We start from the raw sequence: 27960 nt of genomic DNA, 5'->3' as shown, positions 1-27960 counted from the left end.
CAGCCTTTTGCCTTGCATGTAGTCAACTCCAACAAAAACTCAGATACATTCAGAACAAGTGGTGGATCAATTTAGCAGAAAAGACACAACGTTGTGCAGATCTGGGTGATTCCAGAGGATTTTATGAGGCACTTAAAGCAGTGTTTGGACCTACATATCAGATCCAAAGCTCCCTATACAGTACAGATGGTCAAACACTAATCACAGATAAAGCTTCCATTCTGAACTGATGGGCTGAACATTTCCAAAGCCTTTTTAGTGCCAACCGAGTAGTCCAAGACTCAGTTATTTAACATATGACACAACAACTGATGAAGAAGGAATTGGACATAGCTCCCACTTTGGAAGAAACCGTTAAGGCCATACAGCAGACGAAAAATGGCAAGGCTGCCCGGATCAATGGAATTCCACCTGAAGCTTGGAAACATGGAGGTCATGTACTCCATGCTAAACTCCACGAGCTCCTTGTGAGTTGCTGGGAAAAAGGCAAACTGCCATCAGATCTCCGAGAAGCAGTCATCATCACCCTGTACAAGAAAAAAGGAGCAAAATCGGATTGTTCAAACTATCGAGGTATAACACTTCTCTCCATTGCGGGGAAAATCCTTGCAAGGATACTGCTGAACAGATTAGTCCCTGCTATTGCAGAAGAACTTCTCCCTGAAAGCCAATGCGGCTTTAGAGCTAATGGGAGCACTACAGACATGGTATTTGCCCTTAGACGACTGCAAGAGAAATGTAGAGAGAAGAACAAAGGACTCTATGTAACATTTGTCAACCTCACCAAAGCCTTCAACGCTATGAGTAGAAAAGGTCTGTGGCAGATCTTGGAACGACTAGGATGCCTCCTCCCCCAAATTCCTCAAAATGATCATCCTGCTACATGAAGACCAGCAAGGCCAAGTCAGATATGGCGATGCTCTCTTGGAGCCCTTTCTAATAACTAATGGTGTGAAACAAGGTTGTGTTCTCGCTTCAACTCTATTTACAATCTTCTTCAGCATGATGCTCCAAAAGGCTATGGCAGATCTCAAAGAAGAAGACGGCATTTATATACGCTACCGTACTGATGGTACCCTGTTTAACTTAAGCCGCCTGAGGGCCCGCACTAAGACTCTAAACTATCTAGTCCGTGAGCTGCTTTTTGCTGACGATGCTGCCCTCGTTGCCCATACGGAAGCAGCTCTGCAGCACCTAACATCTTGCTTTGCAACAGCTGCAGAGCTCTTTGGACTGGAAGTCAGTCTGAAGAAAACGGAAGTTCTCTACCAGCCGGCACCTCAGGAAGAACACTACCATCCCCACATCACTGTAGGCACATCTGTGCTTAAGTCCGTCCAGCAGTTCACCTACCTGGGAAGCATCATCTCCTCAGACGCAAAGATTGATAAAGAGATTGATCACAGACTGGCAAAGGCATATAGTGCATTCGGAAGGCTTCACAAAAGAGTCTGGAGTAACAAACACTTGAGGCGAAGCACAAAAATCAGTGTGTATAGAGCCATTGTACTGTCTATTCTCCTCTATGGGTCTGAAACATGGGTTACCTATTGCCAACACCTACAACTCCTTGGACGCTTTCATCAGCGCTGTTTACGCACAATTCTAAATATACACTGGACTGACTATGTGACGAATGTTGCTGTCCTTGAGCAAGCAGGGATCACCAGCATTGAGGCCATGCTATTGAGGACGCAGCTGCGCTGGGCAGGACATGTTTGTAAGATGAAGGACCATCGCCTCCCAAAAATAGTATTCTACGGTGAACTCACCACGGGTCAACATAAGAGGGGCACCCCAAAGAAGAGATACAAAGACTCCCTGAAACAACATCTCAGGCTCGGCCAAATTGATCACCAACAATGGTCCGCCCTGGCCTCACATTGGGAGGCATGGAGACGCACTATCCACAATGCTGCAGCCTTTTTCGAAAGCTCACAGCAAATGAGTCTTGAAGAGAAACGACAACGCAGAAAGAAGCACAACCCGGAAACATCACCCAAGAAGACTTTCCGCTGTGCTTTCTGCAACCGGACCTGTTTGTCGCGGATTGGCCTTTTTAGTCACCAACGCGCTTGTACAAAGCGCGGGATGAGTCCTTCCTGAATCTTCGTTCGCAAAGCAAAGCCAGAGAGAGAGAGATGAGTATGCATACACTGAAGCCAAAACAGCTAATGTCTTAGGATTTATATTAATCAGATGCCTCATCATGTCCTTCCAAGTAAATCAGATTCAAAGACCACAGTTTCAGCACAAACAAAATGGAGAACAGGGACAAGGAAGCTATAGTTTTATAGAAGAGACTGGCCATAGCCCTGGTGACCTCAGTTAATGCATCAGGATTATTATAAGCCAAAATCTTCTGGCATGTTGGCAATGAAACAGGTGATTTCAAAACACAGTTTGTATTTTGAGCCAGGTCTTTGAACAATGCTTGAACCGCCCATAAAACAGAGATAAATGAAAAATGTTCTTAAATGTCACACCATTCCCAAGTGGCTTCTCCGAGCCAATAAGTATAAGCAGGCTGGTATACAACAGAAGCCATTTTGAGCATGGCTAAGAAGCATGGATTTACATTTCCAGGAGTGTTTTGAGGTTTTGTTGGGTCATGTCCTCAATTTTTCTTGAATGTCCTCCCTTTTGAGCATGGCTAGGAAAGCCTGGATTTACATTTCTAGGAGTGTTTTGAGCTTGTATTGGGTCGTGTCCTCCCCCATTTTCTTCCATTGTGAGCACTGACTGAGAAGCATGGATTTACATTTCTGGGAGTGTTTTGAGCTTTTGTTGGGTCATGTCCTCCTCCATTTTTTCCCCTGGGTGTTCTCCATTTTGAGCATTGACTGAGATGCATAAATTTATATTTCTAGGAGCGGTATTAACTTTTATTGGGTCACATCCTCATATATTTTTCTTAAATGTCCTCCATTTTGAGCATTGATTGGGAAGGATGGATTTACATTTCTAGGAGCGTTTCGAGATTTTACTGGATCATGTCTTCCTCCACTTTGAGCATGGCTAAGAAGCATGAGTTTACATTTCTAGGAGCGCTATTAGCTTTTATTGGGTCATGTCCTCCTCCATTTTCCTTCCATATCCTCCCTTCTGAACATAAACTGGGAAGCATGCATTTACATTTCTGGGAATGTTTTGAGTTTTTATTGGGTCATGTTCTTACCCCATTTTTCTCAATTTTGAGCACTGACTGAGAAGCATTGATTTACATTTCTGGGAGTGTTTTGAGCTTTTGTTAGATCGTGTCCTTCCCCATTTTTTATGTCCTTTATTTTGAGCATTGACTGAGAAGCATGGGTTTATATTTCTAGGAGTGGTATTAAGTTTTGTTGGATCACATCCTCCTCCATTTTCCTTGAATGTCCTCCATTTTGACCATGGTTAAGAAGCATAGATTTAAATTTCTAGGAGTATTTTGAGCTTCTATTGGGTCATGTCCTCCTCCATTTTCCTTCCATATCCTCCATTCTGAACATAAACTAAGCCTGGATTTACATTTCTGGGAGTGTTTTGAGCTTCTGTTGGGCCAGGTCCTCAATTTTTACTGAATGTCCTCCATTTGGAACATGGCTAAGCCTGGATTTACACATCTTGGAGTGCTATTAGCTTTTATTGGCTCACGTCCTCCTCCATTTTCTTTCCATATCCTCCACTCTGAGCATTAACTAAGCATGGATTTACATTCCTGGGAGTGTTTTGTGAGAGCTCCTATTGGGCCATGCTCTCCTCCATTTTGAGCAGTGACTGAGAAGCATAATACATTTACAGCCCTGGCTTGAGTGTTTTCAGCTTTTTTGTTTTTTACTGGGACTTGTTCCTGAGTGAAGAGCTCCTCCATTTCAGCCCTGCTCAAAAGGGAGGCCCTGGGCAGGAGGAGGAGGAGGAGGCTGAACAAGGCAGGCCCTCTTGGAAAACAGGGGGGGGGGGGGCTGTGCTGTGGCCTTCCCTCTTTCCCTCCAAGCCCTGCCTCTTTCCCTCAGCCCTGCCCTCCTTGTCAGGGCCGCCATTATTTGCACATTGTTTGGCTTCCAGGATGAGGGAGGGACTCTTATTGTGAAAGCGTGGCGGCCCTTTTCCTCCTCTCTCTTGCTTAGTCATGGTGACTTATGCTCCCATTTTCTCCTCCTCCTCCTCCTTCCCTATCCCTCCTCCTCCTCCATTATAGCAGCAGCAGGGACCTCAGCAGTGGCGGCTGCCTGCATTATTATGGAGGGGGAACAGTGGAGGAGCAAGAGGAGGAGGAGGAGGAGGAAGAAGACCCAGCTGGACAGAGGAAGAGGAGGAGGAGGAGGAAGGGAAAGGGTAGAAGAGGAAGGGAAGGGGCAGCAGCAGCAGCCCTCCAGGGGTGAGTGCCCTCCTTCCTTCCCTGTTGCTTTCTGTGCATGCTCAGAGGCACCCATGACAGCATGGAATCATAGACCACAAGGGTCAATCCAGTCCATCCTGCTTCCATTGGTTCTTCCCTTTCAGACCCTCTCTCAATTGGGGACCCCTATCTAGAAGGGTTGGGGTGTTGTTGTTGTGTGTTTGGTTGTGTTGGATTGAGTGGGAAAAGGTCTCTCTCTGCTTGGCCAGAGTGATTCCTGCTTCTCCTCCTCCTCCTCTTCTTTTGTTGTGTGACAGCTCAACAATCCAGGGATGTGTGGTTTGCTATGGGACTATGGGATTTGTGGTTTGTTATGGCAGAGGGCTCACTCTCAGAAAGAAGGGCAGGTCTAAAGACCAGAGTTCGAATCCCTGCAAGGTCTTGGGTGAGTCACACTCTCTTACCTCAAAGGATGGCCATGGCAAACCCCCTCTGGGTCACTTTAGGCAAGTCACACTCTCTCAGCCTCAGGGGAAGGACATGACAAAAAAAAACCTCTGAAGAAATCTTGCCAAGAAAACCCCACTTTAAGGGTCAGCATAGGACTTGAAGGCACACAATACACAAAGGGCCAAAGCACACTGCACAGACGAATCCAGTTTGACACCACTTTGGTCCAAAACACACTGCAGAAATAATCCAGTTTTGAGACCGCTTTAACTGCCTTGGCTCAATGCTAGGGAATCCTGGGATTTGTAGTTCTGTGAGACATTTAGCCTTCTCTGTCAGAGGGCTTCGTGGCCCCAATAAACTACAGTTCCCAGGATTCCCTAGCACTGAGACACACAGTCTCAAACTGGATTATTTCCACAGTGTGTTTTTGTCCAAAGGCAGGCATGGTGGGTTGTGTTATGGGAGAAAATTCTTGGGGGTGAAAAACAGCACATCCCCAATTGGTGGTGGTTAGAGTCAAGTGTTACAATCGTAGGTTGGAATTATTACTATTATTTTACTTAACAATAACACTTTTTCTTTGCTGCCAGGTTTTGCTACTTGCCAGCACCCCATCCCTCAGATGTATGGAGTGGGACCTAAGTTGGCAGATGACAATGTTTTATTTATATGCACTACTATAGGTAGTGTGTATATTTACACACACACACACACACACACACACACATATATATATACAGTTGGCTCTCCATATCCATGGATTTTTTATCCACAGATTCAAGCACCCACTGTTTGAAAATATTCCAAAGAAGTATAAATTCCAATAAGCAAATCTTGATTTTGCCATTTTATATAAGGGACACTGTTGACTGAGCCATTGTATTTAATGGGATTTGAGTATTCATGGATTTTGATATCCAAGGGAATTCTGGGATCAAACCCCTGTGGCTACCAAGGGCCCACTGTATATGAGTGTGTGTCTGCTTGTTGTGTGCCTTCAAGTTATTTTCCAGCTAATGACAACCCTATGGTGAACCTATCATGGGGATTTCTTGGCAAGTTTCTCCAGAGGAAGTTTGCCATGGCCATCTTCTGTGGCTGAGAAAGAGTGACTTGCCCAAGGTCACCCAGTGGATTTACGCGGCTAAGCCAGAATTCAAACCTTGGTCTCCAGAATCATAGTCCAACACTCAAACCATTACACCACACAAACTCTCATATATACAGACACACATACACACATTATATATTTCACAGAATGTTGAAATATATATATACACACACACACTTACATGCTGTAAGAGCCAGTGTAGCTTATCGGTTTGAGCATTGGGTTATGACTGGAGACCAAATCCCAGCTCAACCATATAAACCCACTGGGTGACCTTAGACAAGTCACACTCTCTGAGCCTCAGCGGGAGGCAATGGCAAACCTCCTTGAAAAAATCTTACCCCATGATAGGTTCACCTTAGGATCGCCATAATTTGGAAAATGATTTGAAGACACATAACAACAAGAACTCGGACTATAGATAGGACAGAGTCCATTGCCAACTGAAGATACACCCTCTAGTGTCTCTCACACATTACATTTGGAAATCACCTAGGGAAGCTTATGCCATTATAAAAACCTGGGGCCCTGCACAGTTATAGCACCATGAGTCCACTTTTAACTGCCAAGGCAGTTAAAACCCCTCTTAGGTTCTTGGATTGGTAGTTTGGGGAGGCACTAGAACTCTCTGGCTGGGAATTCTAAACACCCCTTTCTAAACTGCAAATCCCAGGATTTCATAGGATGTTTCCATAGAAGTTAAAGTGTGATGATAACACTGTGGCTGCTGACACACTGCAGAATTAATGCACTTTGACACTACTTTAATTGCCATGGCACCATCCAATGGGAGTTATGTTTTGTTATGGCACCAGAGCTCGCTCTCAGAGAGAAGGGCTAAATATCTTACAAAACTACAAATCCCAGGATTCCATAGCATTGAGCCACGACAGTGAAAACTGAGTAAGGCTGCATTAATTGCAGTATAGATGCAGCCTATAACTCTGCAGACTTCTTATTTTGTGCTGGGGTCCTAGACTTGTGGGGAAAAGATCACGATGAAGTGGATTTTCCCCACAATCCCAAAATGACATCAACACACACACACACACACACGGTCCAAAACACATTGCAGAAATAATCCAGATTGAGATTGCTTTAACTGCCCTGGCTCAGTGCTAGGGAATCCTGGGAATTTTAGTTTACTGTGGCACCAGAGCTCTCTGACAGGGAAGGCTGAATGTCTCACAAAACTATAGTTCCCCGTATGCCCTAGCATTCAACCAGGGCATTTAAAGCGGTCTCAAACTGCATTATTTCTGCATTGTGGTTTGGAGAGTCCCTCTGTACAGCTGCCGGGCTGAGTCTTGAAAGAAAAGGTCATGCTTGCTTTTGCTTGTTTACAAGAGTTTTTAATTGCTAGAGCACATGCTTTTCAATTTATTAGTGTTTTAAATATTATTTTGAACAGGTTTAGGCTGTTTTTCCATACTCTTAAAAGGGCACACAGAAAGCAAGTGGGGGACTTGGAAGCAACAGTCAAATCCTAAACAGAATAAACAAAACGTGTACCAAAGAAATCAGCGACAATATTGACAGGCTTCCTCCAATTAACCCATTTTAATCCAGAGTCTGGATTAACCCAACCCTGACAGCCTGGTGCCCTCCAGATATGTGGAAATGCACTGCAGGTTGGGGGCGATGGGAGTTGTAATCTAATCAGTCTGGGTTGGTTAAGACTGTTTTAAGCTAACTGGCCAAAAGCCACGTTGAACTGGAGAGTCACAGCACTGGGTCTGAACAACAGCAGCCAAAGAATGTCCACTTTGCACCTCAGGGTAAAAATTCTTCTGCATCTAACTCCCATCTAGCTTAAACCTCCATATTGTTTCCTTTGTGTGAGACTGTGAAGGAAGTGCTTCTTTATTATGTAAATAAGTGAGGTGAGCAACCACTTCTTTGTTGGGAGCAAAGAGCACTTATCATACTTTCATTTTCACTCCTTTGCAGCAACAAGCTAGAAACTTTTTTAAAAAGTAGGGATGGTTTTACATCAAAGCTTTGCTTTTTTCTAGTTGGCTCCAAATAGACTGATTAAATAAAGTATGTAGACTTAAGTCTACTTCTTCAGCTGCATAAGTCGACTTTAGTGTATGAAAGCTCATGCTATCAACTTCTTTCTTTCAGATGGGTCCAGAATAATCCAGTTTGAAACCACTTTAAGTGCCATGGCTCAAGGCTAGGGAATTCTGGGAACTATAGTGGTTTTTTTTGGTGACATTTAGCCTTCTCTGTCAGAGTTTAAGGGCAGTTTAAGCAGTCTCAAACTGGATTATTTCTACAGCGTGCTTTGGACCTTAGGGCCCATTCACACACAGAAATAATCTGGTGTGGAAACCGGGTTATTTCCATGATTTGCCACGATTGAATCTCTCCATGGCATTTATTTGACATAATCGTGGCGTTTTATCTCTGATGCTGTTCACATTGGCAACTGGATAAAATGCCACAAACCTGGAAGGAGGGGGGGAGGAAGATCGGAGGTGGCAGGGGCAGAGGAAGAGGAGGAAGGACGAGATCAGAGGTGGCATGGGGAGAGGAAGGGCAGGAAGATCGGAGGTGGCGGGATGCACCGGATGGGATCGACTTTTGAGTTCCCATTGGCAGCCCCTGCAAAAAACCCAGTTCTTTTGAAAGGAATCACAAGAAAACCCATTAAAAAAAAAAAACCAGGTTAAGAGCGATTTGCACCGTCCCCCCATCCAAGACAGAAAATCCTGATGCAAGTGTGAACGACCCCCTAATTCAGGTCAGAAAAACCTGACTCAAGTGAGAACTAACCAATTTTAACCGGTTTGGAGCCCAGGTTAAAATGCAATGTAAACAGGCCCTTGGTCTCAAAGGTGCTACAAGATCTCTCTACATTCTGATGTTACAGATGAACACGGCTATATCTTCGAATTCTACCATGATTAACTAAAGGTATAGTTTGTTCTTTAATAGCCTTTCATTTACCTTATTAAAAGAAGAACAAGAAAGACATACTTCAAATGTCCCAATTTGGCAAGAACAGTCCAAATTAATTATCTGTCATCCCACTTTTTCAGCTGCTTTAAAAATGCCTCAGTTTCTCTCCTCCCTCCTCCCCCCCCCCACTTTACTCCTTTGTTCTTGGCTTACTTCAGTTGTTGCACACCTAGTTCAAAGCGCAAAAGTAGTTTGCACTAAGAGGAAGAGAAGGAGAAGTGACACAATCTTTCCCTTCCTGGTAGATTCAAGCAAAAACATACTACTGCAGCTTCTCCGTTTGTCTGTTCTTTCTCCTTAATAATGGCCACATGCATTTTAGCTGTGAAAGGTTGGAGGTATGGAAACCTGATAGCCAGAGTGTTGTGGTGGTTTAAGATTGTGCTATGATGATAGAGACCAGGGTTCGTATCCCCACTTAGCCATGAAAACCCACTGGGTGATCTTGGGCAAGTCACACTCTTTCAGCCTTAGAGGAAGGCAAAGGCAAATCACTTTGAATAAATCTGGCCTAGAAAACTTATTATGCAAAGGAATTTTGTAGCACCTTTGAGACTAACTGAAAGAAAGAGGCTGGTAGTGCCGCGTAGACTTTCAGTTCTAACCCTCCTTTAATGCAATTTTAGAACACCCCCCCCCCCAAGACACATAAATACAAACTTGGCAATCACAATAAAGAGAGAAGGTATGTGTGTTGTCTTCTTTTTGTTACAACAGAACAAAGAGCCTTGCGGCACCTTAAGGACAACCGCCGGGCTCTTTCCTTCCACACAGCTTACATCTGTAGTGCAGAATTAATGCTGTTTGACACCACTTTAACTGCCATGGCTCAATGCTATGGAATTCTGTGAGTTGTAGTTGTGTGAGATATTTAGCCTTCTTTGTCAGAGAGCTCTACAGCCACAGCAAACTACAAATCCCAGGATTCCATAGGATGGAGCCATGATAGTTAAAGCAGTGTCGTAGACATGTTTAGAAGATGCATGAGGAAGTAGGTTCAAGTCTACAAAGGCTCATACTACCAGCTTCCTTCTTTCAAATAATCTTTGAATACTGATTTTGCAGACTAACATGGCTGTGTTTTTGAATTTTAGAAAACTCACAATACATTCGTTTTAGGATCGCCATAAGTCAGAAACGACTTAAAGGCACACAACAACAGCATATGGTAACACAAAACTGTTTCTTGACAACTAAGAGCAACCCACCCAGCATCTTGAGTGTCATGTATTGTCTCTGTTGAGAGAAACTATGTGCTGTATTGGAGATATCACCAGCTGTCTCCATGAAGTATAAATTTGGTTTTATTTATTTGCTTAAAGGAGGATTACATTGGGAATGGCTTAGCCAGGGGAAAGTGGCAGAATTAGCATTTGAGAAACTCTCTTGGCCAGTAGGTATAGACTGGTGAGAGTTTGGGCAAACTTACATTTGTTGTTGTTAATTGCCTTCATGTCAATCCTGACTTATGACAACCCTGTCTTCCACTGCTCTGCTTAGATCCTGTAATTTCATGCCAGTGAACTCCTTAGTAGAGTCTATCCAGCTAGCATGCTGTCTTCCTCTCTTTGTTTTTCCCTCCACCTTTCTTAGCATTATTATCTTTTCCAATGAGTTGTTCCTTAGCATGATGTGGCAAAAGTACAACAGCTTCAGTTTAATCATCTTGGCTTCCAGGGATTTATTCAGGATTGATCTGCTCTAGGACCTATTTGTTTGTCTTTTTGGCTGTCCACAGTATCTTCAACAATCTTCTCCAGCACCATATCTCAAAAGAGTTGATTTTCTTACCTGCTTTCACAGCCATTCATGGTAATAGGGAATACAATGGCTTATACTATTCTAACTTTGTTGTATATCTGTACTCTTTAGGATCTTTTTTAGTTCTTTCATAGCTGCCCTTCCCATTCATACTCTTCTGCTGTTCTGATCAATGTTCGATCCAAGCTGTGAGACACAGACATATTACAGTCAGTCTGAGGATGCTTTTAACTGTTTCTGGCAAATATTATACAGCAGAAGGTTCTAAATATCCTTATGCCGAAAGCCACAGTGTTCAGTTGGGAGTTCTGGATGCACAGCCCCATTGCCTCATCTCTTTGTAAGTGTGGCTGTTTTCTGCTTCTTCATCTGCCTGTTTAGGTGGGACAGGGAAAGCCCCGGGAAGTGGAAAGGCAGCTTTCCTGTGTCTCTTTGCATGAGCTGGGATTGCAACACATAGCAGCACCAACCACTTGTGGAGAAGAGGTAGTAATTGGCAAGGTTTCCTGGCATGTTTTTAAACAACTCTTGGTCTCTTGCTGCTGAATTTGCACAAACAAGCTGCCCAAGTTCAGACGGGTAGGATTTGCTTTTGACAGACACATTGACTCTGTAATCTGTGCACCCCCACTCCCTTCCACACTCAGATGTGGCAGAGGAATGGAGCTTTCTTGTTGCCTTTCTTTTCATAGGGGACCAGAACTAGGCACTTAAACCAAGAGATTCTCCACTCCTTAGATTTAGAAGGGGGGAAACCCATGGTTTTAGAGGAGTGGCATACCAGTGAAATGGAGAAGGTGGCTATATTTACATTCTGAGCTGTGCTCATTGACTTGAGGACTGGAGGCTTTTAGCTTCACAGTGTAATTGAGGAATCCCCAATTTATTGCTTTGAAGAGTTTGATCCCTGTGCTCAGGGTTTCTCCATAAGAAACTGTTAAGTTGTGGAGCCTTCCAGACAGCCAATGCTGAATTCCAGTTTGCATAGATGTGTGGGGGAGAAGAATCCCCTTTCCGCATTAAGAAGGATGAAATCACTTATTCTGATTCCTATTGTTTGTGCACTGCGTTGTAGTGAAAAACCACAAATAAGATATGGTAGAAATAGTGCTAGAGAGCCAACATGGCAGTTTTTTGCTTCTGTTTGAGTGTTGGACTATGACTCCGGAGACTAGTGTTTAATTCCCATCTTGGCCATGAAGACCACTGACCTTGAACAAATCACATACTCTCAGCCTCAGGGGAAGGCAATGGCAAACTTCCTCTGAACAAATCTTGCCAAGAAAACCCCATGATATGTTCATTTTAAGAGTCACCATAAGTTGGAAACGACCTGAAGGTACATAACAATAACAGGAATAGTGCTATATACATGTGTATCTCTCTTTCTCTCTTTTAGTTAATTTTATCTAGTGTCATAATATTGAGGTTTTCCTGTGTTTCCTCCATTGAATTCAAGGCAGCATCTGTAATTCCCCCTTTCCCTACATTTTTCTCATAACAACCCTGTGAAGGTGGTCAGGCAGAGAAAGAGAGAGAGAGAGAACAATTGGTCCAAGGTTGCCAAAAGAGTTTTATAAAGACTGGAACCAAATTATCCCAAGTCTCAGTCCCGCTCTTGTAAGTGCTAGACCACACTGGGAAGTTCCATTTTCCTTCTGAACTTGAGAGGTGCATGTTAAATTAGGAAATTGATTTATCCAGGACTTGAACAAAAGGACTAGCTAGGAGCATATATCGTATGTGTTAGATCTGTATGGCTCCTGATTTTCTGCCCTTAACAGAGCCTGTAATCTACTTCAGGTGAGCTAACTGGTCTTGTGTATTTGCAAAACTAAAATGTTGCTATGTCATCATCATCATCATCTCCTTCTAGGGCTCCCATTTTAGAAATAAATTACATATTCATATAGAATTACTCCAGCTTGTCAACATCCTTTTTGAACTGTGGTGCCCAAAACTGGACACAGTATTCCAGGTGAGGCCTGACCAGAACAGAATAGAGTGGCACTATTATTTCCCTCGATCTAGACACTATACTTGTATTGACGCAACCTAGAATCACATTGGCTTTTTTAGCTGCCGCATCACACTGTTGACTCATGTTCAACTTGTGGTCTACTAGGACTCCTAGATCCCTTTCACATGTAGTCTTGTTAAGCCAGGTGTCCCCGTCCTATATCTATGCATTTCATTTTTTCTGCCTAAGTGCAGACTTGTTAAGGAAAATGCAACATGGGACATACAGTAATAGAAATAAAATATGTATGTGAAAGTCACAATGACTAAGCAAGAGCAATTAAGAAGCTACACAGGTGAAAAAGCTAATGTAATTTAGAAGTCTTGAAAGTCAAGGACAGAATTATAGAATGTACAATTGGAAACACCTGAGATTCATTAAGTGTACAAGGTAAAATGATGAAATACTTGGGTTGGTCTTAAGTGTGGGTTGAACTATGTGAACCAATCAAAATGAGTGTACACACCCACTGGGTGGAAACTGACTAGTGGGTGGTGATTAACAATGACTATAATAATTGCAATGTTTGCCAATGTTTTTTGTTGGGTAGTTGGAGTAGTTTGGAGATATTGTGGAGTATTGGAGATTGTAGAGATTGTGATTTGTAGGGCATATAGTATTTGTATATAGTAGAATAAAGTAGATCTTTTATATAAGACTACTGAGTTGTCTGGTGTCTTGGGTGAAGATACAAGTGTCAGCAGAATCCTGGAGAAGTTTGGAGACATCTGAGGAAGAAGAGTGAGAAGGCTTGCAGAGTTTGTCAGGGTCTTCAGCCTATTCTCTTAAACTCTGCTGCTTGGAAGAAAAGCATTAACCACTGACCAAAGCTGGTCAGCTCTGCTGCATAACAAGGTGGTGAGTTAGAGCCAGTGGTGAAGAGCTACAACTCCCATCATCCCTGACATTGTTAGTTTTGCCCCAGCTTTCTAATCTATTAAGATCATTTTGAATTTTGAACCTCTCTTCTCGAGTATTAGCTACTACTCCTAATTTGGTGTCATCTCCAAATTTGAATAGCACTGGGCCCAGGACAGAACCCTGTGGCACCCTACTGGTCACCTCTCTCCAAAATGAAGAGGAGCCATTGCTGAGCACTCTTTGGGTTTGGCTGTTCAGCCAATCACAATTCCATCGAACGGTTGCATTTCCTAGCCCATATTTTACTAGCTTGTTTGCAAAAATATCATGGGAGGGGAGCTTGTCAGAGACCTTACTGAAATCAAGATATGCTGTATCCATAGCATTTCCTTCATCTTCCAAGCTGGTAATTTTATCAGTAAGAGATCAGATTAGTCTGGCCTGACTTGTTTTTGAGAAACCCATGTTGATGTTTTGTGACAATGGCATTCCCTTCTAAATGTTCACAGACTCTCCGTTTAATGATCTGCTCTAGAATCTTTCCTGGTATTGATGTCAGGCTAACTGGATGGTAAATATTGGGAATATCTTTTTTCTCCTTTTTGAAGGTGGGGGACATTAGCCCTCCTCAAGTCTGCTGCCACTTCTCTCTCAGTCAACAACCAAAATGATTTTCTTTTTACTAGAACCAAAGCCCAAATGAGAAAAAGCTAGGAGAATGAATGAAAGTCTCCATGTCAGGTGATCTTCATTCAAGGTTACTAAAGGACTTTACAGATGTAATCTCTGAGCCAGATTATTTTTGAGAATTCCTAAAGAATAGGAGAGGCCCTAGCAGACTGGAGGAGGGCAAATGTTATCTTCGTTGTCAAAAAGGGAACAAAGAGGAACTCAGCAAATACTGACCAGAAAGGTTGAAGAGCAGATAATTAAACTATCTGCTTTAGTCGGGCTTCACGTGAAATATTGTGTCCAGTTCTAAGTATGATAATTGAAGAAAGATATCAAGCTGGAACATGCCCAGAGAAGGGCAACCAAGTAGGTAAAAGATCTGGAAATCAAGTTTTGAGGAATGGCTTAGCCAGGTGAGTGTTTAGGTAGGGGAAGAGAAGACTGAAAGGTGACATGATAGCCATCTTTATATATTAGAAGGAATCTTTTATAGAAGATGGAGCAAGCTTGCTTCCTGTTCCTCCAGAGACTAGGAGATAAACCAATAGATTCAGATGGTAAGAAAAGGGATTCTGTCTACATATTATTTCAGGAAGACTGTTTGACTGCCTCAGAGGATGATGGGCTCTCCTTTTTTGAGGTCTTTTAGCAGAGGCTAGATGGCTATCTCTTGGGTTTGTTTAGCTGTGTATTCCTGCATGGCAAGGCATTGGACTAGTTGGCCCTTGTGATCCCTTCCAATCCTATCATTCTAACAGTTGAATCTGAACTTTGTTGTTGTTGCTGCTTCCCTTCCTGGTTCAATATGCCATCTGTGCATGTGGTGCTGGAAGCCCAAAACGAACTCAGGATTTTTAGAGACCTCTATGGACAATAGAGTCCCAGGCTGAACAGGTATATGAGAGAAACTATGATGGAGTCATACGACATTATTATGTGCACATAACCAGAATGGGAAAAGATTGAGCTGGGAAGTTGGTCTCCATTGCCAGGGCCAACTTTTGACATAAGCATAGTGGGGCCGTCACTGCAAGCTGGAGGTAGTGGGATGCAGAGAGGGAGATATTTGTTTCAATCCCTGAACTCACTCACTGCCCTCAAGTGTAGTGGAGGACACTGTCATGGTCAGCGTTGATGTTAGTTTCAGCTATCATTCAAGTCAGCTTTTGTCTATGGAATGGTGTTAGGGGGAAGCTATGTATATCTTATTCTTCTCATCAGACAGCAAAATATCTTGGGCCACTTCTATCCACTGAGTATTTCATTTGCTGCTAAAGAGCTGTGCCATGTGCTATATTTGTGTGTGTGTCCATGATGAACTCTATATGATCTGGTAAACTGCCAATAAAGTATCTCTCGTATTTTAGATATTATATATTTTTTAATTTTGAGGATCGTGCTGCCTTTTGTAAATGTAAAAGCTGATCCAAAAACAATTGTATGGCACTGATCTGCAAGAATCACATTGAAAGAAAGGGACAAAAGGGAAAACAGTGAGATGCCTAATGAAGTGAGTGGGCTAAACACTGAGGGCTAAGCATTTGTATCATCCTCAAGCAACTAGCCCACAGATTCCATGCAAACTTTTATCCATATTTGGAGATAAAGGAGAACCTTAACATGCATCAATTTGCTAGACTTTTCAGAAATGTGTCATTTAAATTATATAGTTCAATTCAAAAGAGGAACAGTTATCACCAGAACATTAACCACACTGACATTGATCTCAAAAGTAAACTGCTTATACTTTAAATCAATGGGGTTTGGGTTATGTTAACTTTTACATTCTTTGCAAACAGAAGATTTGGAATGAGGAGAGTGAGCCCTAAATAGATTAGTTATTTCAAATGGTGATGAAAAGATTTGGAACTCCTTGGGTAGATCTGCCCCCTCCCCAGGAGAATCACAAACGATCTTGTTTTCTGTTGAGATTTTGGATGGAGGAACATTGTCATTGGTTGTTCTCTGGGTATATTGGCCCAGGGTATTATACAGTGCGCCCGCGTTTACGTTGAAACCACACTGCAATACAATGAATGGTGTGTGTGCCTCCATGCCTGAGCCCCATTATATTCAACGGGGCTCGAGCATGCACGTTATTTGCCTTATGTTGGGGGGAGGGGGTTGGCTCCGGAACAGATCCCCTGAGTAAGGCAAGAAGAGTTCACTCTACATTGCTTTTCCTCTGGTGGTGATGTTGTCCAAATTGTTAGGGAATGTCAAGATGGAGGAGTCAAGAGATAATCGTTATAGTCTCCAGATGGCCTCTACAATCTTGGTTGTCCAAGATTGTCAGCATGCAGAGCCAAGAAAGTTGACCTCTACTTCCTTGGCTGGATCTGCTCCAGCAAAGAGTTCTCCTGTACCCCAACCTAGGCCGATTACAGTTACACAAGAAAAGTTGGTGTGGAAGGATATGAGGAGGAGGTCATCCAGACCACCTTGGTGGCCAGAAGATTTCCTACCATGTGTTTGTATGAATCATCTTGGAGGAATCTTTTTAGATTGCATTGGCATAAGGGGGCATGGCCACAAAAGGCTTCAGTGGGTTCAGTTTTGGCCTTTTTGCTGACGGGAAGGGGCATAGCATGAATGACATGTATCAGCCCTAAGTTCTTTCTTGAAAGGTAAGTGAGGTAAGTCACTCTCTTCTCATCCACATGTTCAGATTTTTTTTAAGGGGGTGGCCCAGTTCTTTCCTAACATTGTCTACCGTGTTCCCTGTGGAACTTTAATGTGGTTTACAGGCCTTGTTGAGGCCTCCTTTTGAACCCTTAAGATCAGTGAACTTGAAATTCCTTACTTTGAAGGTTTTGTTCCCAGGAGCCACTACTTTATCTCACAGAGTCTCTGAGTTAAGGATGCTGTTGGTTAGGAAGGAGTTATGTTTCAATTCAGTGGTTCTTACTTTGGAGCCTTCCTTTGCAAAAGTATATTCTACATTCCAGTGGTCGCAGGAGATGGTTCTGTCTTTGTTTAGTCAAGATCTCCACAGGAGAAAGAGTGTCACAGATTGAATGTGCATAGGGCTTTTATCTAACGTTTTTCTAGAGAGAACCAAGGTGTTACATAAATCTGAGTGTTTGTCTCCTTTCAAGAGGCAAGGAAGGGTAATTGGGTTTCTGCCTCTGCACTGTCACCCTGGTTGCGACAGTGTATTGAATGGGCTTATTTACACAGTTCCAAACCGGTTCCAGAGGGAATTCAGGTGCATTCCACTTGTAGGGCTGCCACTTGTCCAGCCCGTTCCTTGTCAGCTTCCTTATTGGAGTTTTCTGGAACAGTCACCCGGACTTCTCCATCTTCCTTTGTCAGAAATTATAAGATTAACAAATTTGCTTCAGCAAAGGTATCCTTTGGCAGGCATATTTGCAGCAGGTGGTATCTTTGTAGTAAGTTATTGCCCACCTTGTGTATGGTGACAGCTTGTGTAGGTCTTAGCTGCAGTGAAGCCCTTCCATACTGAAGGAAAACAGAATATTGGTACAGCGGGCCCTTCCCTTATGCAGAGAATCAGTTCTGGATCCCCCCATGTAAGGAGAAATCTGCGTATGCTCACGCCCCATTGCAACAATGGGGCACATGCTCAAGGTGCAGGGCAGCGTGTGTGCCATGGGTGCACAAACCATTTCTTTCATTATTGCACAGCTTCAGTGTAAGCTCAAAGCCGCGTATAGTGCACCCGCGTATGGCGCAGGTGCACTGTACTCAACCTTGAAGGTTTCTTTTCAGCACTTGTAGTGTTATCCAAATAATAGGTGGGGGAAACTGGGGGTTCCCACCAGCTGTCAATTATACTACAAATGTTGAGGGAAATTAGCTTTGTGAGAGGCTTGGGTAACGTTTGGACTGTGGGTACCAATATATACCAGTACTGACTGGGAGGACTACAGGTTCTGGGTGAATTGAGAAGGTTTTATTTAGAGAATATGCAGAGTGCAATCACACATACAAGATAGTAATCCAAACAGACACAGCATACAGAGCTAACCAAAATGGAAACACAGAAAGAGCATCGCAGCATTTTTAGGGGTTGTAGTGGGGTTATAATTACCTCTTCTAGACTGTGGGAAGACTGAGAGGTCTGAGGGTGACACAGAGGCTACACAGAGTGCTGGCATGTATGCAGGCTGGGCTATGTGCTCATCACATGTTAGATTTTGAAATAATATTTACACCTTAAAACTATCCCTGGGTGATGGGCCAGGAAACAGGCTGAATGACTTGTCCCAAGGATTGTCATGGGATTCCAGACTTGTTGATGGTTTTAACAAAAGCAGTGATTGGATCAGGATATCCCTGAGATGGTGGAAAGATTTGGCTGGGAAAATAACAGGGGCTAGGCAGAGAGAGATTGGTTTACTGCTTTGGGTGTGAAGAGATCCTTTGGCTCAGATTTCGAGAAGAAATGCGGACTATTTGGGGGAAGAAAGAAGCACATTCAGTTTGGTTGTTTTCTTTTCCTGGATATAGACATGCATAGGGGAAACAATCCTTTTTTCCTAGTAACATGACCTAGTGCTCCTGGAAGGTCATCAGTCTCTCAAAAACATGCTATCTAAAAATATGAGATATCAAAACATGAAGACCCCAAAATACAGTGCAGGGTATGCAAGGGTGCATAACAGTGGGGAGGGATTTCTTCGCGCCCTAGTTGGTAAATTTGTCTGGTTCTTTGCCACAGGTGACATACTTTTTTCTTGTCTTGAGCTTTCTCATTCCATTACTGGGGAGGGTGGGACTGGCTCTCCCTTTGGGATGGTGGGTTTTGACTTAGATATTTTGCCCTGCCTGTGAAGTGTGAGGGAGGTGACAGACCTAGCTTGAAGGAATTCTTCCCCACAACTGCTCAGAAGCATACAGTGAATACCGGTGTTCTCTTTTGTTTAGAAATGTGAATTCCTTTCACGTCCCTTCTCTGTACTAGATGGCTTAGTTACTAGAGGTGGCAAAGTTTTGATTCCATCCAGTTGACCCTCCATATCAACTGATTCTTTATCCACAGATTCAGTCATCCACAGTTTGAAAATGTTTTTAAAAACACATGAATTCCAGAAAGCAAACCTTGAATTTGCCATTTTATATAAAGGACACTATTTCACTACCCCATTGTATTTAACGGGACTTGAGCATCCATGGATTTTGGCACCCATGAGGGGGTGGTCCTGGAACCGAACCCCAGCTGATACCAAGAGCCCACTGTAATTTCCTTTCTAGGTGTACTTCACAGAATGGGACACAGCTATCCAATAACCTGATAGATGCTACCTTTGTCAATATATATATATATATATATATATACACCCATAACTTTACCGCATGTTGCGCACTCTCCCTTCTTGGCTCCAGATGGTAGGTCTTTATTTGCTTTTTGATCTAGGACACACAGTTCCACTTTAGGCCTGGTGGATGAAGGCCATGTGTTTGCTTCTCTCCCAGTGTAAGAGAGTCTTTAGATGGGCTAGCTAGAGTCAGGGTGACCAGATGTCTTCTTTCCAAAATATGTCCTTTATTTCATCCTTCTGTCTGAAAGGAATTCTGAAGTGTCCTCCATTGTGAGCATGTTTGACACCTGGTGTGGATCATTTCTTAGCACCCAACAAAAGAAAAAAACAGGGATGGGAAGGGACAATTTTAACAAAGTTAATTTTGTCAGAAAAATTTAGCTGCGTACATAATAAAATCCAGTATATGTAATAAACAGTCGGACCTCCACATTTGCAACTTTGACATTTGAAGATTTGATTAATATGTTCTCTGTAGAGATCTCTAGGTCCTCCAGCATGATTGGAATTTGGAAGTTGACCATAAAGTCATGCTGGAGGACCAAGGGATTCCTTGAACGAATACTTCTCTAGATATTTGCAGGTCCTTCGCAACATCTCTGTGGTCAACTTCCACCAGAATTGTGCTGAAGAACCTAGAGATTACTAGAGAGGTCTCTTCTGAGGTGTGTGTGTGTAGAGAGATTTTTCCACTTTTTGCAGTTTTTCCACTTTCACAGGAGTCCTGTGCCCCTAATTCCAGTGAATGAGAAGGGCCCATTGTAGATGTAAATACTGCCCTCCACATTTACAGCTTTGACTTTTGCGGATTTGATTCTTTGTGGTTTTGATTAATATGATCTCTCTAGGAATCTCTTAAGTCCTCCATCACAACCTTGCCAGAAGGTGACCATAGAATTTTGCTGGAGAACCTAGAAATTCCTAGAGATAACACTTTTCTAGGCATTTGTAGATCCTCCAGCATGAGTCTATGGTCAACCTCTGGCAGAGGTTGACCATAGAGTTGCATTGGAGGACCTGGAGATTTCTAGAGAGCTGTTCTCTCAGGTAAAAAAGAATAGTGTGTTTTTTATTTGCGTTTTTTCCACATTCACGGGGTCCTTCACCCCTAATCCCAGCGAATGTGGAGGGAGCACTGTACACCATATGAAATGAATTTATATTTATATGAGAGTTTTTAGCTTTTATTGTCGAATTCCCTATATTTTGTGGTTCCTTCTCCTTTATGATTAGGACATCTGGTCACCCTGGTAGAGTGCTCTTGGGTGGCGTGAGGTGGCAAAGTAGTTTCAGGAAATGAATACAGTGGAGCCTTGTTATACGCTGGGGTTTGGTTCCAAGATCTCCCGTGTATAACAAAATCCGTGTATGCTCAAGTCCCATTGGATATAATGACATAGCAAAATGGTGGCCCTTATAAAAAATGGAAAATCAAGGTTTGACAATTGAAATTTATACTTTTTTGAACATTTTCAAACCGTGTATGCTTGAATCCGTGTATAAAAAATCCGTGAATAAGAAGGGCCGACTGTACTATCAATGAATCAGCATTTTGTCTGTGGAAAACTGGGGCAGTGGATGAGTTGAACTGCAGCTGTTTGAGAGAAGTGAGGAAAGACAGAGGCCTGTGAGGCAAAGGCAGTTTAATCACCTGGGCTCAAGGACAGGTCACATCGATCCTGTTCCCTGTCCCTTGCCAAATGGCAATGTTGTTCAAAGGGCAGGAGATGGGTGTTACTGGGAAACTTTACTGGAACATCCCTCTCCTCCTGATTCAGTGTCTTCTTGTGTCTAGTAGGCTGAGCCAAGAAGTCGCTTGAGAGATTGGAACATGATGACTTTTGCATAAGGTTATTGCCCTTGATTTGAACTGTGCACCCGTGACCCATTCACGGTTGCATGTAGCAAGGGAGGATTATTCTGTCTGAAGGTGATACAAAGTGATGACTCAGATGGACAGAATTATTATCGTGCTTTTATTTGGCTTTGACTACCATGGCCACATCTTATGGAATCCAGGGATTTGTACAGGTAATTTGTTCAGAAGCACCAGAGGAGCTCCCTGGTTGAGGGTTCTAAGTGCCTTTCCCTAAGCTACATATCCTAGGATTCCATGGTATGTTGCCATTGCGGTTGAAAAGGAATTCTAGTTCTATAATTGTGTAGCATGATTGGATTCCAAGCCTGGACAAACTCTGGGCCTGTTGCATCAGTCCTCTTGTTCTGTTCTTGGTGTGTTTGTATTTTATTTTTACTAGAAACCCCAGATTTTCCCAACCAGAGCATTCTGTCTTGTGAGCAGAATAGAGATGTTCAGCTAGTTGCATTGGGGCTTATATTTCTTCTACCCTCATCTGAATATGGTTTCAGCTGCATCCACATTTAGTTTGACATCACTTTAACTGCTATGGAATTCTGGATGTTGTAGTTTTGTGAGACATTTATCTTTCTGTGTCAGAGAGCTCTGGTGCCACAACAAATGACAATTCCCATAATTCCATAGCACTGAGCCATGGCAGTTAAAGTGGTGTCAAACTGCATTATTTCTGCAATACGGATACAGGAGATTACTTCACCATGTTGCTAGCCCGTTGGCAATTTAAAATAAATGAAACCGCTACTTTAGCATTGCAGTTGTGCTTTAGATCTCACTTTACGTTTGAAAACCAGGATGTATGTGCTGTAAGAACGGGATGAAGTTGTGCATTAGATCTATGAAGACGGATCTCTTCCAGCAGGCCTTTCCTGAATACTAAACCCAGTCACACACTGAACACGACTTCCTCTTTTAACATTCTGTACCCAATTGCATGCTGTCTATTTTAATTGGATAATTTAATTGGATTATTTTTAATGTTTAATTGTTTAATTCTTGTTTTAGAGGGGAGAGAGAGAAACTAGGATATTGAGTTTTTGTATGAAGTTTTAATCTGTAAGCCGCCCCAATTGTCCTGGATAGAGGGGCGATTTATTTAAGTGGTTGCATTCTTGAGATCACACCTTTTTTTAAGATGCACATGCGTAATTGAAACACGATTACATATCACATATGTTCATTGCAGCACTGAAATTACAACACTTCCAGAAAACACTAGGAGGGGAGAGAGTGGTGAAGTCTCTCTCTCGCACACATGCACAGGAAACATTGCACTTGCGAAATCACACAAAGATAGCGTGTCTGGTGATTGCATTGGTTGCTGGATGTGGTAGTATCACTTAATTTTGATCGTTCATGGGTTCTATCTGTGAATGAAAAGTGGTAGTTTTAATGCAGGATAATAGCAGATTGCACACTGCGTCATGCAGTTAGTACTGCTGCTGAATCGGAACTATGCCAATTGGTTTAGCCTCAGGCCATTTTTGTAACTTGGTAGCTACTCCTAATAGCAGAAGGAAGGTGCCATAATGTACAAGATACATCTGCCAATAATGTAAAAATCCTTGATCAAAATAAAATATTTCCTTTAAAGATATCCTCTTTCCCACAGTCTCTTTACCTGCCATTGCTTGGTGTGCACATGTGTATGTGTGTAAGATTCTCATCTTCCATAAGAGGGAGAGTCTAAGTCTGCAGAGTCAGAGTTGGAGAAAAGTGCAAGTTAAACCCTTCAGCCTGGTGTAGTAGTTTAAGAACTAGACTGCAGCTCTGGAGAGCAGGGTTCAATTCCTGGCTAGGTAATCTTGGGCAAGTCACACCCTCTGAGCCTCAGGGTAAGTCAGTGGCAAAGCCCCTCTGAAGAAATCTTTCCAAGAAAACCCCATGATAGGGTCTTAGGGTCACCATACATCAGAAACTATTTGAAGGCACATAACGACAACAAACCCCTCAGTAACTGCCAAAGAGAGAGTGCTTCTCAGCACGTTCTGAATGTGATCATGTTTAAAGCTAGTGGAGCATCATGTTTTGCCAGCATGCTAACACAAAGGTCTTAGTCTGGGAAAGGAGAGATGCAGGAAGGCAGTGACTACCAGTCAGATAACAGCATGAATGGAGCGTCTTGAGTGTCTCCTGTTGTGCTGTAGGTCAGTATGGGAGGCTTGAGCTGTAAAATGTCCTAGGCATGATTTATCATGACCTTTTCTAAGCCCAGCTTTTTCCGGGTTTAATTTTTGTAGGCTTGATTTCCTAAAGATGAACCATCATGGCTTCCATAGAAGCCTAGGACCTTCAAAGTTCAAATCAAAGGTGATGGGCTAAGGACATGGAGTGATTGAAGAAGCTTATATAAGGGTGGGCAATTGCATGGGGACAAGGGACCATTCCCCTACTCCTGCAAAGACCCCACCACATGGATTTTGCATGCATGCAAAATTCAATATGCCATAATAAAAGTATGCAAAATTTAGCCCTCCAAATATTGTTGGACTTCTGTTTTCAAGGATTCCTCATTATTTGAGTGACTAGGGCTGAGGGGAGGTGCAGTCCAGTAGCATATTGGAGAGTCTTCTTTTGTCTGCTGTACACTAGGCATGGTTCTGGTTGTTCCTTTCCCATTAAAGTGCCTGCGACACTTTCCCTTTTCTTTTCTGAATTTCCAAGAGACTTAGTCACATTTCAAATTCTTAGACACCTGCATTCAGCCCCAGGGAAATCTATCTGCCTGAGTTGGTTTTAGAGTCACTTCTGCAGGAAAGACTTGTCAGTAGGAAAAGATGTGTGTAGGTTACAAAGAAGAAACTGAGGGAATTAAGGGCCTGAACAGACAGGCCAGAATAAAGCTGTTTCAGGTCACTTTGGAGGTATACTGTTTAAATGATGTGTGCGTCCTAAGAAGCCGGAAGCTGTGCCAAAGCTACACTCCAGTCCTAAAGTCTGGAGTGCAGCTTTGGCACAGCTTCTGTCCTCCTAAGATGCACGTGTCATTTAAATAGCATACCTCCAAAGTGACCTGAAGCAGCTTTATTTTGGCCTGTCTGTTCGGGCCCTGAGTCTCCCCCTCCATCACTGAGCTGAGTCAAATGTTTTGGTCTATCTAACTAGCTCCCCACCCCTTCTATGATCAAAACAGCATTTTCCCTGAATGAATCTCAGCTTCCCATATGTGGATTATGGGAAAACTTTACTAAGTGGGCATTGCCATTCCCTCTGGAGGAATGGATCAATTAAAGGAGATCATTTTAATTAATCCATTAATTGATCCATTTAATTGATAGCTATTGCTATCTTTTTGTGTATGTCTGGTAGCCTTTTCAGTTATAGCAGTCTGATTCCACTGCACTATGATTTAACTAACTGCCATGGTAACAACAGATTTTACTGCACTACGCTGTTAAAGCGCTATTATTCCACTTTTATCTATACAGCTGCCTCCAGTGGAATCCTGGGATTTGCAGTTTAGGGAGCGGCATTTAATATTCTTAGCCAGAAAGCTGTTAGGCTTTCTGCAAATCCCAGAATGCCTCAGGAGGCAGCCATACCAGTAAAATTGAAATAATAGCGCTATAACAGTGCAGTGAGATATTTTTAATCCTGTGGATTCCTGGGATTGACAGCCGAGGGAGGGGCGTTAATGATTCACAACCTGAGAACTCCTCCGGTGCCTCTGACCAAACTAAAAACCCCAGGATTCCATGGGATGGAGCCATGGTACTTTAGTTAAAGTGGGATCATAGTGCTATAATTGTGTATTGTGAAAGGGTATCTGGAGCAACTACATAGATGAAACTGCCACCCCTTCAAGCATGATACAGACTATGGTCCTTGTTAAGAATTAGTTGCTTGCCAGGGATGATGAAGTTTGTCTCATGTAGTCACTTCCTGTACATCCATTTTGTATGCAGGATATCTGCCTTTAAGAGGGGACTGTTGATATTTGTAGAGGTTTGGGCAGTTTCTGTAGTGAATATTTTGCTTCTGAGGTGGCTCCTGGATTGCAGCTATGAGGTTGTGATGCCACTTAGTTATTAGCCCCACCATTAGACAGAGTGAGATTCTGCTCTGCTTCAGGCAGCACAGTGTTGGTATCATAAAGAGTCAGTACATTGTTAATTGTTCTGTTTGTTCAAAGACAAAGCCATGTTAGTCTGGAAAATCGCTATGCAAAGGGATCTTGCTGCACCTTTGATACTAACTGAAAGAGAGAAGTTGGTAGCATGAGCTTTCATAGACTTTCTCAGATGCATTTAGTGGAGTGGAAAGCCAGAGACAGACCTATATAAGCAGTGTGTGTATGAGAATGTCCATATAAATGCAAAACTTTGTGGGTGAGGAGATGAGATAACAAGTTCAGTTTTAACTATGCCCATTGAGGGAATAGGTAAGGATGTTGCCTCAAGTGAGGGTTAGTAGATAACAATATGAATGAGTATTGAGATGTAGTGTGGGAGCCAAAAAATGTGATGTACTGGCCAAGAGAGCCCCTGTAAGACTGGGGGATTAGCTAGTGTAATAATGTGCATAGTGTGCCAGGAAACCATTGTCTTGGTCCAACCCACTCCTAATGCACAGTAATTTTTTTGATATACAGCGGATCCATATTATCCGCTGGGGTTTGGTTCCAGGCTATCCCATGGATAACAAAGTCTGCGGATGATTTAAGTCCCATTAAATATAATGGCATAACAAAATGGTATCCCTTATATAAAGTGAAAAATCAAGATTTGCTATTTGGAATTTATACTTTTTTTGAATATTTTTAAGTCATGGATGCTTGAATTTGTGGATACAAAATCTGTGGATGAGGAGGACCAACTGTACTCCAGTTCTGTTGTTTCTTTTTCCCATCTTCCTCTGTAGTCTTTTTGTTCTAGGACTGCTGTTCTGAGGTCCAAAATGAAATGCCCAGGACAACTGAAGTGTTCTGCAATCAGTTTTTGTATATTCCTATTCCTAACAGCTCATTTATGCCCATTTATGGCGCAAGGGCAGGTCTGTTTGCCCAAAGTAGAGTGCTGAAGGACATTGCTGACATAGTACGGCAGTAAAGTGCAGACCTTTCCTCGCCTACCCACAGCCTCTAAACCTCAAACAATTATTTACTTACAGAAGAACACACAACACAGAAATGGAAACGGGTACAAAGCCTTGTCACAAATCCAGATGCCACCTTTGCCCACACATCTATTCAGGAAATGTCATCACAGGGCTTAATGACATCACCCACAATATTAGAGGGACTTTCACATGCTCATCCTCCCATATGATTTCTGCCACACACACATTTGTATGAGAGACCCAAAGAGGGGAATGTCATCTGAGAGGGTGGAGATCTTGATAGGAGATACAAGCCCAGAAGGTAGTCCTGTCTCAGCTTCCAGTCCCACCTGAAATCTTGGGATAATAACCACTATATTTTGGAGATTTCTTCTATTACTATCCATTAATTACTCTGAAATGCCATATGGCTGTCAAGTATTGATTATGAGGATAACAGCCACAACTAAATTATTGCTGAAATCTGGACCCTAACGGATGGTGAATGTGACTGGATATTGCATATCCTTGCTGTAGCAAAGTATCTTACAGGGTAGAAAGACTTAACACTGTTTATTGTTCAGTGATCAGAAGACCACACTGCTTTGTATGTTGTTGCGTACCTTCAAGTCATTTCTGACGACAATCCTAAGGCGAATATATCACAGGGTTTTCTTGGCAGGTTCAGAGGGGGGTTGCCATTACTATCCTCTGAGGCTGAGACAGTGTGACTTGCCCATGGTCACCTAGTTGGGTATATGAACTTGTATCTCATAGCCTCCAACTTCTTGGATAGACAGTCAATATATATTAATGTAGATGCCTATATCCTATGTTTATCCCTACCCTGTGGCCATGTCCTATTTCTCCCCCCACCCTTCATGATTCTGGAATTAGAAATTACATATTTATGTAACAGAAAAATTGGGCTGGGGACTATATTGCATCTAGGCTTTCCAGGCATAGAATGAGAGGCGTAGCCAAATATATTTTGGTGCTTGAAACAGAGCAGCAAATGTCCCCCTTCACCTAAGGTGTGGTACATAATGATACAAGGACAACCAAGTTCCTTTGGCACCTTGAGTGAGAAAATCCCAGAATAAAACCCTCTGTGTCTTTTTGGCAGTAGAAATACAATAATGGTATGTTACTGGTTCATTGCCTTTTCATGATGGCTCATTGTTATCCAGCCTTTCCCCCAAAACTGGGACTCAGTTTATAAAAAAAAATTAAAACAAACACTGTTCAATGCTTGAGCTAAACACAGTTTAACACTTACAAGTCATAAAGAAAAACACAAAGGAAACATTATTAAAATGCAGTTAAATTACCAGCAGAATTAAAACAAATTAACATTAACCCATTTGAAACAGGAAAAGATCAGGAAGCTATTAAAAGCCCTAGCACTCAGTTTCCAGACAGGACAGCAAATAGAGAAAGAAATTAAAAGTATTCTCAATCTGTTGCTTGGGGTAGCTGCCTCACTCAGTCTTATGGTAGGGTTAGACCTGTAGAGGGTAACACCTGTTGCCTGGACAGACATCTTCATGCCTATGTTCTGTGCAGCCCCTGGCATGCTGGCAAACACATACAGCA

The 27960-nt window shown here is 42.6% G+C and overlaps 1 protein-coding gene across 3 annotated transcripts in view; it reads left to right on the top strand.

Annotated features, from left to right (window-relative positions):
• The first annotated feature begins 4160 nt into the window (after nt 1-4160).
• KEAP1 (kelch like ECH associated protein 1) overlaps nt 4161-27960 on the top strand; it is a 38913-nt gene continuing 15113 nt past the window's right edge. The window contains exon 1 of one of the 3 annotated variants that reach the window (XM_089487093.1): nt 4161-4360. The gene's annotated coding sequence lies outside the window, so the exon portion shown is untranslated. Of the gene's footprint in view, nt 4361-7961; nt 8808-27960 lie in introns of those variants that run through there. The other 2 variants (XM_089487101.1, XM_089487096.1) reach the window with 2 other exon arrangements.

This window comes from Sceloporus occidentalis, unplaced genomic scaffold, assembly GCF_023333645.1.
Source record: "Sceloporus occidentalis isolate IW3139 unplaced genomic scaffold, rSceOcc1.0.p SCAF_1, whole genome shotgun sequence".
Classification (NCBI taxonomy): Eukaryota; Metazoa; Chordata; class Lepidosauria; order Squamata; family Phrynosomatidae; genus Sceloporus; species Sceloporus occidentalis.
This window is presented reverse-complemented; position numbering and strand designations above follow the sequence as displayed.